The following is an 18,663-nucleotide window of genomic DNA, read 5'->3' on the forward strand; positions in this document are numbered from 1 at the left end:
GAGCCCTTGCGTATTGATTGAATTGAAATTCGACAAGCATCTCTGACAAAATTGGGGAAAACAGCACCAACAGTCACACATTGCACCAGTGTAAGCGTATAAATCTGCCTTGTCTACTGCTTATTGAGTAAGATCGCTATATTGTAATGGTCTATTTGGGCTGATGCGATCTTTCTAGAAAAAATGTTGGAAGTTTGTGAGTCGAACAAAATCAATTCTTTCACAGAAGGGGGATCTTGATTACAATACCAACATTTAATTGAGCCCAGCTAGTGTACACCGTCCACACAAAACACTGAAATAAAGTTATCTATGTCTAGGGACTTACAGGGAGTTGAATCCTTGGCTTCTGTCTTTATTATTCTCACTTCTTTTCTTTTTAAAGCAATCCATCAAGAAGTAATCATGTGCTCAAAATTATCAGATCGTAAGCTTAACTCCCTAAAGGATATAAATAAATATACTGATTCATTTGAGGATATAGGATTTTTTTTTATTATTCATTTTCAATTTTTGATGTTTTTAGTTTCTAAACAACAATCGTAAACAAAACAATCAATATTTCATGAATTTACCATAGATAAAAGTCATTTTTTCTGTGGTGGGAAACATCTTTATGTTTGTATTCTCTCTGAAACTCGAGCTTATAAAAAAACTCAGGAAATTTGACATTACTTAAACATTAACTTAGTTAATTTGTTGGTTGTGTATTAAAGTCTTAAAAAACACTTTTATAGATAATTTTTTGGATATCCATTCTATAGTTTTGTTTATCATTTTCTACAAATAGTTTTGAAATGGAATGCTACGAACGTGTAAGATGTAGATGCAATGCAACTTCTCTCTTCTTCTTACGAGACCTTTTACCCTATGTGTACGTGGATAGTCAGTTCTCTCGTACAGGGGAGGGTCCGGTCTCGGTTGGGATTCGAACCCACGCCGTCGAGGTGGTGAGCCCCGGTGCTCATGGGCCGATTTTCTAACCGGCGCTAGCGCTCGGCTGTCGCAGACCCCGAGCAACTTCTCTCTATATTTGTTTTTTTTTTTTCAAATGTATTTATGGTGTAGTTCATATGTATGTTTTACTTGTTAAACAGAAACTAATCAATTCCCCCATATACTGATAGCTTTGTTCCTCTCGCGATCTCATCGTAAACGAATACTGAACAGCTCGACGAATCGATTTAATAAGATGTGGGACTCAATAATTGCAGATCACCGAGTTGTTATTGCTTGATCTCGAGTCTTGGTTGGTCGATTGGTCTACCTGGTTCAGTCTTGCAAAGTGACGACGACGACGAGGACGACGATGTTAGCGAAGATGACTTCTGTGTGCTTCTTTCTCATCCAAATAGCGTATCATCGGGAGGAGGTGTCTGCAGAATTAAGGCCATGAAAAATGCATATCATTCCTAATTTAGATAACCGAAGCTGATAGAAATCGTACCGATTCGGTAGAGCTGAACCGTGATGATAATCGTGTTTCGGTGGTTGCGATCACTGCCCGGACAGAATGTTGAGCCTCACGAACGGGAAGGGCCATGCTTGTAAAGTTGTTGTTAGATTGAATCCAAACCTTCTCCGGGAGTCAAAGGCAACGTAAAATAAAAATAAAAAGAGTTCGGACAACAATCAGAAAATCAAACGAACGACTCACATCCACGAATGGCTGCGGATTGGATCGGTCGGTTATTTAAATATGGAGATGAAGCGTCTCCACATGATTGCGATATGAAACTAGCTGCTGCTCCTGCTGCAGGTTTTGGCTTCCAACACCGTCCCGACGCTGCATGAGGTGGCTAATTTGAAATGACTCGGCAGAACAGTAGGGAAAGGAGACAGGGAATGAACTGAAAACCCAATGAGCGTCATCGCTGCGTCCCCGTCGACGACCGGCCCTATTATGGGTCGATACGGAGGACGACTGCTGGCTCGAGGAAACAGCAGCAAAAGTAGCGACACCACCAGCGCAGCAATCAACGAGGAGTTCCTGCCTGTACCGTCGTCCGAGGCACCATCGGCGCAGGCGGTAGTGGTAGTCATGAAAAGCCGCCACCATGGCCACTATGTTTACGAGAGCCCGACCCGAGAGGGAGCGAAGCCGGCGATGGACCCGCTGCAAACAGCAGGAGCCTTCGATCCAATACGCTTTCCTGCAGTGTCATTCCTTTGCAGAGGCTCTCTGGTGTACGCTCTCTGGGGATCCAACAGCGGAACCGTTTCGGCCCGGCAGGGGCCTTTGGCGATGGTGCGGGTTGTGGCGCTGGACGCCATGCGAACGTCAGCTGTCCGTTGAGCCACGGAAATCAGACAACCCGTTAGCGGAAAGAGACGAATCAACCTAAAGTATGAAAGGGAGAGCTACAAATAGCGAGCCGATGGTCATGATGATGGCTGAGAAAGGATTTATATTGAGATTTGTTTGATTTTCTCAGTAGCATTTTTGGCATTCCATTTCAGAACGCTCCTGTCTTGGGATAGTACGCATTTGGAATATGGAGTTGCACTTCATATTTGACATCCATTTTTTTTGTCTTATTGAAATCAACTCTGCTTGTGTACATATTTTATGTTTGTACGATGAAACATTAAGTGAATAGAACTTGAAAGGAAGCGCTTATTTAAAATGGTGGATTTCCATTATCGCGTTTACTTTCCCCGATCTCGTCAAATATTTCTAACCCGAGGAACAGCATAGGAGCAGCAAAATCGAAAATAAAAACAAAAACGGGTTTACTTTGTTCTAGTTGTTCAAGTTTTTATTTTTTGTCTCCGGTTGGCAAGAGAACCACAGAAACGGGAATGAAATGACCGCTTATCACTAGCTTTCAGCAATGTAGAGTTCAGTTCTTCGATCGAACCCTTGTTGATGCAGCTTTAGGAACCATTCTGTTCTCTAAGCACTACCCTGCATAATGTTCTTTTCAAATCTGACGGACAAAGCCCGATCCCCCGAAATGAGATATTTTGAAACATTATATATGAATTATAGGTTTGAAGACGGATATGGAACAACTCTGGTATCGTCATAGTAAAGAATGTACGGTGCTGATATTGATATCGGTCTATTTAGAGACATCTTCTAAAGTATTGCAATCAAGGTTCCAATAACGCTTCAACAGTCGAAGGCTCGACAAGCGTTCGTTGATTCCTCCGGATCCCCTTATGGTTTCGTTTTGGTAGCCATTAATTACATTTACATAGTACAGTGGCCAACGGGGCTGACATTAGCCTTCGAAGCCCACCTAATTCTGGCATCCAGGGCGAAGCTGTCTTTGGTAGGAATCCAGTGTGATTGATAACACTCGGTGAACTTTAGGGAACAGTTTCTTAGGGTTAAACCTAACGCTGGACGCCTATATACGGTGGAACGAAGTGTACATGGCCAAGGTCCGGAGGTGGCTAATTAGTGTGGTATTTAAAGCGGCATCCTTCGTGATTGTAAGATCTTGAACGCCATGCCTAATGTTGGACGAATTAAAAGCAGACCAACATTCGATCCAAGGTAGCATAAAGAATTTTTAAATATAAAATAAGCTCAATGCAACGCAAAAAAGGTCGAAGAAGTCAGCAAGATGGAGGCGAGAACCTGCATGCGTGTAAAGAAAAGCGAGCCATGTTCACTCGTAGATAGCATGGGCTGAAGAGAGCAAAAACAGATATCTCGGTAGACGTAAAATCGGGTGGTGAATCTAAATGAATAATAAAAGATAATTAGTTTTCAATCAATCATAGCCTTCTCCTCCACTCAGCTAGTCAAAAGCAAGGAGCTAACGGAGAAATCGATCATTCCTTCTTACCCTTTTGTAACGGACGGACCAAGCGGCCATTCTGCAGCTCAAATGCCCATGCTAGCGTACACATATTTTCTCTAGCCTCAAAACATCGTTTAGCTTTGGAAGTATTCAAGAGAGATTGGAGACAAATATATATATTTTGACAGCAGAGTATATTGGTTACACTCAACCGGAAAGCAATATTAGTCCCATGGGATCAATTTGCATTTGCCTTGCTTTAACATGTGGAACGTGCTACAATCGTCTTTAATTTGGAGTCGAAGTAGTTGAAGGTTTGTTAAAAAAAAGTCACAATCTCAATTTAAAAAATGATAGTGTTGTTGTTGTATATTTTTGGTAACGTAAACATTAGCAACCATAGGGAACATAACCATCGAACGGGTAGAAAATTTGGTTTTGAGTTTTAAAACTTTGCTTCAGCATTCTATAACCGACAGAATTTGTATGAAGATAGTTTGTAACTCTACCCTCTACTTTAGCTTGCGCATTAATTTTTATAGTGTTTATATAATTTACTGTATTGCTGCGAATTTATTAGATTTTTGGCATTTTACCAGCTATGTTTATGTTGTATGAATAAGAAACAAGTTGCCACAGGTTATCGATTATGACGGGTTCAACTATTTATTGACATTCATCGCTGCGTGCACATTGCTACTTTAACAGTAGCTCTAAGAACAAACCGGTACCAGGTGCTACCTTTACTTTGATAAAGATCGAATAGAAATGAAAATTATTCCCCTTTTCTCCCTTTTACTCGGGTTTTCGTCTGAAATGTCCTCGTGCCTGAGAATGAGTGATCGCGCCAAAGTTGGAAGTGTGTATTCTTTTTCTTTTCAATTGTCACATCTGCGGAGGCTGGAGGGTGTAAAACAGGTTTACTCGATTGTCTGATTCGGCCTCTGAAGACCGATCATTTTCATCCGGTTGCGTTGAAAGCTCGAAAGCGTGTTAATGTTTCGATTTTGGTAATCGAGAAGGAAGGACACCGGGAACCCTGTACCGGTCTTATCATTTGCGGCAGAACTGCTGATTGCTACCGGTAAAGAATCCAAGAACTTCTTATAAAAATATCTGCTGGAAGCAGGAAGTGGGTGATGTCGGATTAAAATCGTACCGAGCACATGGTACGATCTTTTGACGATCGCTGCATCGAGATGGGTTACTGGAAACAACAGACGAGTGAGGTTTGAGGTTCAAAACCATGTCACTGGGTGGAGGAAGAGCTGGTAAAAACAAAACCCTCTCCCCGATGGGTGTACCGTACTGTAAACGAGTGGGACGAAGAATGAGTGATGATGTGACACAGGTTTTTAACATTTAATATTTATTAGGTGGTCTCCGATCCGACTCGCCAACGGTGGCATCCACCAAATCATTCATCCATTCATCTGTGCGGCCCCAACAGCAGCGGTGACACAACGGTGTGGTCCTGTTTGTGAGACATTGGTTTGGATTGGACGAGGCAGTGTGGTGTGGAGGTGTACAAGGGATTGAGTGGATTTTATTTTAAATATTTGTATCTCTTCTTTTGGAGCCGACCAGAAGCTCAACCTGCCCGACGGGGACCAGTATCGCGGTAAGCCAGCCGCCAGTCACTGCTACGCCGACGGTCGTTCGTTTTCTGGGCTTATCTGGTTGCCCGTCAACCAGACTCACGGTCCTATCGTTGACGTCGTGGTCGGTCCGTTTGCCGGCAATGGAAGTGGAATGGCTGGGATAAACCATGCTAGACTAGAAATTAAAATATGATTTCGATATTATCGACAATTTCGTTTCCGCGAGACTCGCGCTCCCCGAGACGACGACATAAACGAAAGAGTGGCCAGCCAGGCTGGTGCACAAATTGGCCATTGAACGTTTGCAAAGCCACAAATGCGACGTTGGTGGTGGCGATGGTCGTTCGGCCAATCTTCCAAACGAATACTCGTCCGACTTCTGTCGGATGTCGCTGGCTTTGATGGATCCGTGCTAGGTCTCGACAGTGGAGGTACCTTATCAGGAATTAATTCGGATTTGATTAAACGCGCACGGTACGACTTGAGAGGATATGCTCGAAAAAGAGATGCCGAGAACAACCGGATCAGTGCGAGTCCCATTCCGAGGAGCATATCCGGGGAGAGGTTGCTCGCTCGACCGTCAGGAAGGAAACCGAAATCGACTCCATTCATCCATCAAACCAAAATCATCAGCGTGTTAGCTCTCATTGACACGGCGCGAGTAAGCTTTTCTGTGACGCGAGTTGGCGTTGGTGACACTGAAAAGCGGGATGCCCATGTGAAACGGGGTGGTCATGTGGTTTGTGTTCCGTGCCATCCCGCCAACTCACCGACACGCCGATGAAGCTGACGATGATGATAGACCACGCGCTACGTACGATAAGAAACAGGTATTGAAACTAATACCAGTAGCTCCGGTAAGTGTGTCCGCTGCTACGAGTTTTGGGTCTAGTTTATTTCGGAAGTAACCAACACTGATTAATTACGAACTCAGAATGCCTACGCAATTCAACTCAAATTAAAACGATATGTCAAAAACTCTTGTAGCTAAATCGATGCAGATTCGTTTTTAATAATGATGGTTTTAACTTTTATAAGTTTATTCAGGTCAGTAAAACACACGTTTTATTTGGGTATGCATTTGAATAAACTGTTAAGTATGGTGCTTATGTTAAGTTTACTTTAATAATAAACTAAGGTTTTGAAGTTCCAGATATCTCAACTAGGCTGGTTTTTGTATTCGTGTTTCTAAGAAGTAGAATTCCAGAACATATTTTTTTATAAGAATCATTTACAAACTCAATTTTACTATATTTAAAAATATATGCAGACTCTCTAAGCTGTTACTTTATCGCTTCGCATTTTTTTTGAATTCATGATGTTGATTAATTGATTCGAATTGAGCAAGAATCAATAAGATACATTGAAATTGGATAGTAGCTTCGCCAAAACATATGGGAACGAAAAAAACATCACAACTGCATAAATATTTCACCTTCAGCTTGGCATTTCTTTTAACACTTATCACACTGTACAGCTACGTTAACGGGGTGCTGGGTTTAATTAGACTCCAAAAAAGCTGTAGTCATCTTGTTTGTAAACTCCATCCCACAATTCTGCCCCATCATCGATAGTCTAAGTGTTTGTTCGCTACTTTTAAAGCAGCTACCGTAATTTTGAACCAGTTTATCAGTTTTCCCAAAAGCGATTGGATAACAAATATGCTCCCCATTCTTGAAGTAAAATAGTACCTCGAGTGCACGTGCTTCAAAGTTATCTTTCTGCGAGGTAGCAATCCAAACAAAAATCGTTACTATGCCAAAATGCCGTCGGGCCGTGCTCCAAAGGGACAAGACAGTTTAGTTCAACAAAAAGAAAACAATGACAGTCACGACCTCCATGCTCCACAAAACTTTGGTCGAATTTGGCTGTGAAGAGAATTAAAGAGGCACAGAAAACGTCGTGCCAGACGTAAACACTACTGATTGGGAAAAAGCCTCTACAAACACTTCGACACAGAACAATCTGAATTTAAATGAGACAATTGTAAATCAATTAATTTTACTTAAGTATGCTATTAAAAATCTGTCCGATGTTAGCAGCTCCCGTTCCCGCCTACGATAGCCAAAGACTCGCGTGGCTTCTCTCTGAAAAACGCTAAAAACAACAAGCAAAAAGAAACGGAGGTTGAAAGGAACCCGTTTTATTTGACTGGATTGGTCCAGAAATGTGTGTGGTTCATCTTTTCCTGTTTTCATTTTTATTGACGATGATTTTTGTGTTTTGTAATGTTTGAACGAAACATTTACTTTCTTTTTTCTGTTACCGACCATCAACCGAGCCTTTTCACCCGTTTACTACGACCGCCGAACTAATCGACTATGGACAATCGATAAACTGCTCACGGATACGGTAACTACGAGTTTGAGGCTATAGCTGCATGAAGCAAATCTTGTTAACGCCATTAACGATGCTTCATTATTTACATCATTTTTGGTAGTAAATTATAACGTTGTTTTAATGATCTTCCAACAAAACAGACTGCTGAAGTACACAGTCAAAAAGCATTTAAGAATATGTGTGAACCACCTTCACACAATAGTAATTGAATACAATTAAAACAAATTGCTAATAAGTTTTGGTAAATGTTCGAATACTAACAGAAAAATGGGGTTCTCTTCGATTTCCAACCATAACAAACCGAACCGCAATAAGCTGTTGTCGTTAGACTGATGTTTTGAAAGTTCTCTTTCAAATTAAAGTTAAAACTATACATATTACAAAAACATTTCTCTTTCAATCCCAGTTTCTCTCGGAAAGTACAAATCATGTTCGACTGTCACAGTACATAACTTTTCAGTCTCACGGTCGATTTTGACAAATGAACCCCCAAAAGAATGGTCTTTTCGAAACAAACAACTTTGTTCCGAGCAAGATCTTTCCAACTCTTCTACTTTTTGAAAAAAGCTGATCGTGGAAGCCACGACCCGGCCCCGACTTCTGATTGGTCCCCGAACCGGTCGAAACGGTTCTCCGAAACGGTTCACCGAACCGGTTCTCCGAAACGGTTCTTGAAGGTCATAACAAGGTCATAAATCGTAAATCACCGGGGTCTGTTCCCAGCGAACCGGTTACGCCGTAAATAGTCCTGGCGCCATCTAGTGGGCTCACTAGCGTCATCTGGTGAGCGAAGCCATGTACTACTCTAATTCCCGGTTCGAACCGGTTGGAAATTGGACCGCCGCTAGCGCCATCTGGTGGCCTCACTAGCGTCATCTGGTGGCCTCAGTGTGATCTTTTTCAATTATGGCATAAACTTAACGAAAGGTTTGCTATAGAAAGTTTGCGCCCTCTAGGGTGAAAAAGTATGTTTTTCGAAAAAGTTGCCACTCACGGCACTCACGGGACTCGCAAAATGGCGCGTCAATTGTTAAAAAAGAATAGAAATAAAACACAAATGCCACTTTTTTCATGATGCTGAGCTACGAACACGATGATGCTTTAAATAATAAAACGTGTTTTTTATTGGTTAATATATCCTCTTTCGTGTGAGTACTGCCACTACCACGTTCGTATTACATTAAACCAATCATAACAAGCATTATTCATTATATTGTTACAGTAGCTGTATAAAAACTAGCGCTTTCCATTTTCATGAATCGAGTTTTAATTTGTTCCATGCCCCAATCATTTTGATTCAAATCACATCAACAACCTTTGAAGCAATGCAAAGCTATTCAAGGATAGGAAACATTCGTTATGCGACATTTCGTTCGTTAAACAAGAATATTTTCATAGATTTGCATTGAACATAACTATTATTCAACTGTATTTCAATCAGATCCACTTCACAAATGACCTAAATGAGATCTTAATTACGTTTCAAGTAAGTCAATCATTCAGCCAATGATTTTCCAACATAATGAAAGAAATGAAAATAGTGTATTTGGCGTTTGTTTTATTGTTTGTAAATATTTATGGAATATGTGATGCGTATAATCAGATGTCAAGATAAATTCACCAATCAAAGCATAAGAACACTTTGAATACTTGTTGTTCCCCGTGAATCATCAAGGTTTTATTATCTAACATCTAACAGTTTGTACTATGTACTGTGGTGGTGCATATATGGTTCTACTTAAATATTGCACTTAATTCATGACAAACGCCTAGCCCCACTATTGTTTCAACATTCGGGTTTGTGTATATAGATACCGTATGATCTAATTCTTTTGCGAGTTAATCGTCTTCCAACTCACAATGTTAAATAATGTGTTAGTTATGCAGTGAAAGCAACTTCGTCTTACATATATAAAATAATAGAAATATTACATAAACATAAAAAAATATTCCACTTTTTTTGCTCAAGTCAATCGATTTTCGTCCTCCTTGATGTTGATAAGTTGTAACAACCTCTAGAAATTACAATCCTCGTTCTGCACTTAGCATTTCCTAAAACGAAAGTCTATTTTTGGCAACTACGAAGATTGATTAATTTAAAATATATGGAGGACATCAGATCTAAATAAACATTTAATCTTTCAACTTAAATCATGTATAAAATTTGATTCATAATCATAGAATACTATAATATTTATGGAATCGCATACGGATTTGTTTATTTAACCATCGTTAAATTTGTCGTCTAGCGTCCAATTTCGATGAATTGAATGCATTTGTCAATCTTTTTTTTTCAAAGTAAATGGTCGTTATAATCACTACAAACGATCGTTTCTCCCCCATGCTAATTTCCAGTTAATCTCTTCTTCTCTTCTCTTCTTCTCTATATCTATAAAAATGCATGTTTGTATGTTCGTGATGCTAAAACTCAAAATCGGTTGGACCAATCTTGATAACGTCTTCATATGATTTGTTCCTTTTTGTCAAAGGATGGTTTAGGAAAAAAGAGAATTTGAAAATTCCTAAGGAAAAGCCGGTAAATAGGAAAATTCGGTAAAAACGGCTTTTTTCCAAATCAAAAGTAAAAAAACCCTTCCATTTTTAACGAAAATACAAAATGGCTGAACTTATTCCAACGGAATCTTTTGCTGATTTCTTCCTTTTGGTCATTTTAAGGTTTTAGAAAAATGAAAAGTTTGAAAATTTTAAAGAACAAGCAAAAACATCAGAAAACTCGAAAAAAGGCTTTTTTTCATAAAGTAGTATTCAAATTAATAATTTTGAAATACGAATCTTATCTTACATACATTACCTACATCTTGAGCGAGATGAGATCAGCAAGTATCAAATGGGACGATATGGAGAATATTTTCTTTTGCAATTCATGAGCGATTACCTATTGTTGTGCATCTCGCAGTTCATTTGGAGAATGGTCAAAGAGTGTATTTCAACCTAGAAAATGCAGTACAACGAGCCGAAACACAACCAGCAACAACTTTGACGAGTTTTGTTTTACCTGCGCCAGCGATCCTTTTGCAAGAACATTAGTTTATTCGGAAATGCCTCGATATTACTCATGGAATGCATCGTCAAAGAAATGGTTACGTAGAAAGCGAGGCTAACCAGTAGACGGTAATCCAGTTGTGTTTTCAACTAATGCATTAGGAAGAATATACACAATCCACCCAAAAAACGATGATTGCTTCTATCTTCGGTTGTTGTTGGTCCAACATCGTTTGAGTCATTGCGTACCGTGAATCGTATCGTATGTTCAACTTTTCGAGAAGCATGCCAGCAGTTAGAATTATTGGAACATGATAATCAGTGGAATCAAACAATGGACGATGCCATGCAGCTGCAGCTGCTTCACATGCCACTGAAGTTCGTACACTTTTCGCGAAGATCATTTCGACATGTCAGCCTTCAAATCCGCGCCAACTATAGAAAACGTACAAAAATGACATCGCCGAAGACATTTTACATCCCATTCGAGTAACAACAGGAGATTTCGAGTTACAAATGAACGATAAGATCTACAATGAAGAATTGGCGTTGATTGAAGATTAGTGTTTGCGTATAAGTGGCAAATTATTGACAGAAATTCATATGCCAGCGCCAAATCGCCAAATCCAAGACGTATTGAATCGTGAGTGCGCATACGACATAAAGGCGTTGGAACAACAAGTTCTAAGAAATGTCCCACTTTGGAACAAGCAGCAAAAGAGTGCGTATGATCCATTGGTGAAGGTTATCGATGATGGAAACGGTGGGCTATACTTCCTGGATGCGCCCGGCGGAACTGGGAAAACGTTCTTAATATCCTTGATTCTGGCGGCAACACAATCTCAAAATCGTATTGCGTTGGCTCTCGCATCCATGGGAATTGCTGAAACGCTACTGGAAGGTGGAAGAACGGCACACTCCGCACTAAAATTACCGTTAAACAAGCAACTCAGTGAAACTCCTGTTTGCAACATTTCATAGCAATCAGCTATGGCCCAAGTATTGAAAAATTGTAAACTAATTGTGTGAGATGAGTGCACAATGGCTCACAAACGGCCCCTCAAAGCACTTGACAGAACATTCAAAGATCTTCGTACAAAAATGCGAGTGCACTTGCAACAGGATAGAAGCGCAAGAGTTTTCTCCAAAGAGCTTCTAAGAATTGGAAACGGACAGATTCCGGTTAATATATCCAGTGGATTAATATCAATTCCGACTACCATTTGCCAATTCACTTCAGCTAAAGAGGATCTCATAACTAATGTGTATCCAAATATCACCCAAAATTATGCTAACGATTGGATGAGTTCACGTGCAATATTAGCTGCGGAAAAATATAGATGTCAATGACCTCAACTGGACAATTCTAAACCAAATTCAGGGAGATTTGCGATCATACAAATCAATTGATCGTGTTGAAAATGAAGACGAAGCCGTGAATTATCCAGTGGAATTTCTGAATTCTTAGGATTTGCCTGGTATGCCGCAGCATCATTTGTAATTATTATGCTTCGAAACCTTCATGCGCCGAAACTTTGTAAAGGAACACGATTGATTGTGACGCAGCTTATGAACAATATCATAGAGGCAAGAATTTTAAAAGGGGCTTATAAGGGGACCGAATGTTTAGTTCCTAGAATTCCCTTGAAATCGAACGATATGCTATTTCAGTTCAAGCGAATTCAATTTCCAGTGTATCTTGCATTTGCGATGACAATCAACAAGTCACAAGGGCAGTCGCTGGAAGTGTGTGGCTTAAATCTAGAAATGCTTTGGTTTTCTCATGGCCAGCTATATGTTGCATGTTCACGCGTTGGAAAACTGGCATCATTGTACATTTACGCACCCGAACAAAAGACTAAAAATGCATTCTATCAAGGTGCGTTACAATAAAAGCAATAAAAAAATCACAATAAAATGATTTCCAATATAATGAATTCAAATTTCTTCTCTATACAGTTTTTTAAAACAAAAATTAACATATCTCACAGGTAGTAAGCTTCAAATTTTAGAATATTAGAAACTGCATAATTATTTGACGGGACGAAGTTCGTCGGGTCAGCTTGTAGGTCTATGAAAATAGATCATCGTTTATCCATGGTTAAAATTTAAAAAATCCGCATGCGATTCCATCTTATGTATACTAAGCATAGACCATGCCTGAAGAAGCATTTTATGCATTCATTCAAGACTAGTTCTACTTGTTTTTTTAACAGGTGGTTTAAAAAACACAACAATATATTTTTAGAATCTTTTATTAATTTAAACTGATCGTTTGTGGAAGGGTCTCCTTTCTAGTTTCAGTTCGACAACATTAACATTGTAGACATTAATTGTCTACATGAGCTGGAACTAGAGAGGTAATACGAATGTTACGCCGAGTCAAGTTGAACTAACTACTACCGTCCATTTCTTGCCATTGAGGAACGAAGTCGATATAGTTTTTCATTTATATCTACTGTTAAACATGGCATTTTACATACAGAAAGTTTGGTTCTTGGTAACCTTGAAAGTAAACTTCGGGGTATAAGTTAAAAGTCATTATAAATGCCACACAATAGGGTCAAAATCCTTTTCTACGTCAAATGGTAAGTACAATGTAGATTACCCTGGGTTTATGCTGTTTCTAAATAGACTTACTGTTTGTTGTAAAATGTGTTTTATCTTTTAAAAACTAACTAAATCAGGAGCAATCAATGTTGAAGAAACAAAAATAGTGGAAATTCAAGTTAACTTTTAGTCATCATATTAAGCAAAATTTTCAATTGAAGACCATGCTATGCAAAGCAAAATTGAACATGTGCGGAGTTAAATAATTTCAATGCACTTTTTTGTACAGTGGAATAAGGAAAATTGATCATTAATCTTGAACGAAATGTGAATTATAAAACATACATTATGCAGTAAAATAAACTGTGCATAGAAGAGGTTGGTTCCAACCTAACACATTTTATTGAATATATTCCTTAATGCGTGTATCATGCATATATCTTTTAAATGCAACCATATTTTTATGCTTTCTATGTTTTGCTGTTGCCATAAATAAATTTTAGTGCATATACATTTATAAGTCGGGTATGCATTATTTCTGTTTGATACTATCGCAGGACCATTCTACTCCATAAGAACACATTCTCATACAAAACCTAGCACTGTTACGAAGTACTGATTAGTTATGAAATTCATAATTATCTTTTGTATATCAATTGTAGCAGCGTAGTTTTTTCGTAAAATTAGACTGAACAAGGAGCCAAGTAATACGTTTCATTGCATTATTTTTCAAAAACTAAACTTAAAACGTTTGTATACATCTTCAAACGTAAAAATTTTAATTTGCAATTTAATATTGCTAATATTATTATCGTTTTAAATAACTATAAATTAAGCGATCATTACCAATCTAACAGAAGATGTTCTGGTCTTTACATAATGAATGATGATTGTTTCCTGAAAAATTGTAGATATATTAACAAATATATGACTTGATATCGATGTACTTACAGATAGTTTCTATGTTTGATACGTCATTTAATTGACATAATACAAATTTTGCAGATTTCGTCGATTTTCATTTCTGCGACATCCGTTGTTATCAAATGTTCCACACAAACCTCTCTAGAACCGAATTTGTCGCTTTTTAAAATTCAAACAAATTCGGATCTACAGGGTAGATGTAGAACATAAATCGACGAAAAAATCTACAAAGGCGCGATGGCGTTTGAGGCTTTGATTTTCATACTGTGGACAACCACATCATTTATCAGTTTGTCAGAATCATCTATACGAACAGCGTCAATTTTGTATTGGAAACCTTTGCTGAGGAGTAGCTGCAAAGAACGATACAAATCATAATAGAATTAGCCTGCGTTTCATTTAAACTAAATTTCGTACGTTTATTTGCATTTAAAGCGGTATGTTTGGAATAGAAGCGAACTAAGTAAAAAACTCGAAGGGAAACCTATTAAATCCCCAATCAATCCAAAGATGTGTGTGTAAATGACACTCATACCAGCCAACAGCGGCTGGTCATTGCTGAAGTAAAAAGAATCGAATTGCTAAAGAAAAGATAAAAACTATTCTTTTTCCCTCTTTGAAAAGGACCTCGTCGCCTTCCTACTTTCTCACAGCCTTCCAACAGGACTTTCCTCGAGCATGGTCGAGGAAGGATGAAAGCGTATCCCGGCAGCTACATTCAAGCGACAACTGATTGCAAAAGAGCATAGGGGAAAACGGAGTGAAGGTTAAACGAGCGTCCGGGGAATTCTAACAATATACTAGGGCTCTTACCCTAACTCATGTTGTGCTCGAGGAGAGGTGGCTCAGCAGGTTCGTCCCCTTGGTTTTTTCATGGTCTTGTTTGGCAGTCATTTTCGTGACTTGCTGAGTGGTATTTGTGCACCCGGGTGCCAAGAGGGTTGGTGAAATGGCCACAAAATGATTGAAGGCCGATTGACAGGATGCTTTCCGAGGACGGTACGAAGTTTGATGCGAACCGTTTCACCGCTGGCAAATGGCGCTTTTTCCAAACATTGACAGCTTGAAACTTGTGTTCCTAAGCCTGCAGCAAAACATGATCGATCATGCAGTTCCAAATATCTGTGGATAAAAGACGTAGTTTGTTTGTGATAATAATTATTCGTGTAAATATTTTGTCATTCTTGACAAGGGTTCACTTCCGATTCTTGTTAATTTGATTAGATAACCTTGTTAACAATGTTTTCTCTCAACAATGAGTATATCTGTTCTTGCATATATTCGTTGCATTATACAGGGATTGCGATGCAGCATAATTTTTTAAAGATGTATTACAAATGTGTTGTACGCTCGATAAAAAATATGAAACAAATAATAAATCCTTGCCCAATCAACACCTTTCCTGAAGCATCGAGAAGTGATCAATATTCATCGAAATTATGCGAGCTCATCAGGATCTTCGCAATTTTTCACCATCGCACGGAAATAGGAAGGCGAAAGGGTGGTCTCGCAAAGTGTTTAATCGCCCAAATCCTTACAAGGAAAGGGCCGTGATTGTCACTGATTGTCGTCCTCCTACGAAGCACGAATAGCAGGACAAAGACCGTGGGACCGTTAGTGAAGGCCGTAGATTTCACGTTAGAGAGGGGAAAGTATCGCATCGAGCCCATTTTCTATTACCGCGCATGTGTCCTGACGTTCGCTGGGATTCTGTAGACGAGGGTCGATTTTTTATAGTGGCTTTTATCTAGGCGCGGCTATGCTGGGAAACTGTGACAGTATTGGTGCCGCTGAAGGAAGCGTTTCTGTTGAAGTGATAGTGAACAGGGGTCGACAGAAGCGATGATTGCACGCTGTCGCGGTAGTAGTGGTGATCTGAGGTAATGGTAAAATTTGCCATTCTCCTTTGAAACTGAAACACGGCTCATGGTAGAAAATAATAGCCAAGCATATTTCGGTGGAAAGCAAGCGGACGATAAAAGGGACCACGGTCTTTGGCTTGCCTAGGGCCTTGGGAGGTTCAACCGCTCTCTTTTCCGCTATTTTTCGCCGACGAGAGTCGGAGCCCTAGGAAGCATGCCTTTCCAGGTAGAAAACGGGCCTGTTGGGGAGCACTTTATGACTTTATGCGTATCTCTGAGGCGCAGTGAGTTTTTTACAGCCAAATAAAGTGATACCGAAAAAGCTGTATAGATTCTTTTTTTTCTTCCACTATAAACTAAAATGTTTGTTTGAAAAATGTATGAGTTCAGGTAATACTGCAATAGAAACGTAAACACAGCAATGCGTTTATTGTTATTTTCAATTAAAACATATTTTACTAGTCAAGTTTCGAAACATAAGAAACATTCGCCTATCGGACGTCATAGATTCAAACAGATATCGAATTGATGAGAAATTAGATCATAAGACACAATTTGTGGCGCTGAAAAATGGCACGTGACTTGCAGGTAAATCCTGTTGAGAAGGATTATGTTTTCTTCATCCGCTTTACACCTTTAAGCGGTTTTCATGAGAGCTTATCTGTTACTTCGGTTTGTTTACCAACTTTTGATGTTTATTTGGTTGATAGCTACCGCTTAAGAATCAGTTTGAAATTCAAATAAGCCCAAAAGCACAAATAGGTAGTTTAAATAACAGTTTTGGATAGCCTCCACAAACAATTGGCATTAGGGCAACATTACCGGCTTTATAAAACCTGAGTCAAAAGGCACATAAATTTTAACAAATGGACTTGAGTTGAAAACATTCTCTTTGCAATCATTACAGCATAAAAATTGTGTTATCAACTTGACCTATTAATGAACTTTAAAATAAAAATTTGTATTTACTAAGTCCATTCCTTTTCATTTCGTTTGTATGAATTTAAACAATGCTAGTCATTAATGTTAAGCTTTTAGAAAGCCCATTCATTTCTAAGGCATATTATCATTCTCTATGTTCAATAATCCTACTAAATTGAATTCGTTTCTAAAACATAGTCTTGCAAACTGTAGCGCGTGCGCCTTGCACACCACTAAAAGGCCCAACCAATGTATGAAACAAAAAATCTGAATTATGAAAAAGGTTTGAAAAAGTTAAATTGTTAGTATGATATTTTAGTAGAAAGCGTTAAAATAGAATGTTTTGTGATGTGCATGATTAATTTTTAAATGTAACTACCGAGCATTTGTTTCTTTGGTTTTCATTCCAAGAATGATGTACAGGAAAAACAACCAATCGGTTGATATTTTCTACTTAATCTTTAACTTGCTGGTTGCTAACGTCCTAAGCAGTAAGGTGAATACCGCAAGAAGCGATGTGCTAAATGATTGCTCAACAAAATTTGCTCTTCCTATCTTACGAAACCCGCTCGACAATTCAGTCGTGCGCACTCCAATGCCCCATGCCAAAGGCAACCCGGGAATCCATCGATGTAGAGGTGAGAAATGTACGGAAAAACCATCCGCTCGTAGCAGTCTAATGAGAAAAATCAACATTACACACGACCGCGTGATGGTCCGGGTTTCATGATGTAGACACTGAAAGGTAGATGCTCTAATTCATCGTGGGCACAGTATTTCACACATTGCGCTAAGCGACGAACGTTGTCCAAAGACTTTATATGAATGTTTGGTTGTTTGAATAAAATTTGCATAATTTAAAGTTGCCAAACTTCTTATACACTTCATAACATAATAATTGGTGATGTACTCTACTAGGATTACATTGCAAAAAGTCAAATAAGAAAAATCCACTCACAGACACCTTGTTGGAGGTGGTGAAGTTTTCACCTGGTCATCATTAATTTAAATCAAGTTAAGACACCGTCGACAGATTGATGACAATATTGTTGAAAATCGTATGATATGATAATTGATCCAGTGTATGTTGGTGTTGCTATATAGCTTAATTCTCAGTGTGAGAGAGTTTATGTATAGAGTGCAAAAGGGACTGCTCCTTCCTTCAGCGGGGTTGCCAATTTTATGATAGTAGTAGTAGAGTGACTACAAATGTGTTTGTTTTTATGTAAAATCAATATCACGACCGAAATCACAATGCTTCGGATCAGTGAACATCAGAACATTTTAAGAATATATATAATGTTACGTGTGCTTCAAATTGTATACACATATCATTACATTATTAGCCGTTCAAGTTTTTCAAAAAGTACCTTTATATTAAAATATTATACTGGGCGTGTTGGGACAGAAAAGATATGAGCGAGAAAAATAATAAAAAAGGATAACATATTTAACAGGGAGCAAGTAAGAGGACAAAATGGGTGCTGCACATGCGTACTTTTGGTGTGCCTTATACCACTACTAAAGGCCAAAACGGTAGGCTCTGCCCGAAGGCTTGTAAAAAATACCTTTTCAGGATTGAAGAGCTCTGTTCCAGTAATGTCACAAAACAATAAAGTTCTTAATGTGTTTCCCCGGGAGAGATAGAATCGTTATAGGATGCTGAAAAAGCGTAGCGACAAAACTAACCAAACAGACCCAAACTAG

Source organism: Anopheles coustani, chromosome 3, assembly GCF_943734705.1.
Source record: "Anopheles coustani chromosome 3, idAnoCousDA_361_x.2, whole genome shotgun sequence".
In the NCBI taxonomy this organism is placed as follows: Eukaryota; Metazoa; Arthropoda; class Insecta; order Diptera; family Culicidae; genus Anopheles; species Anopheles coustani.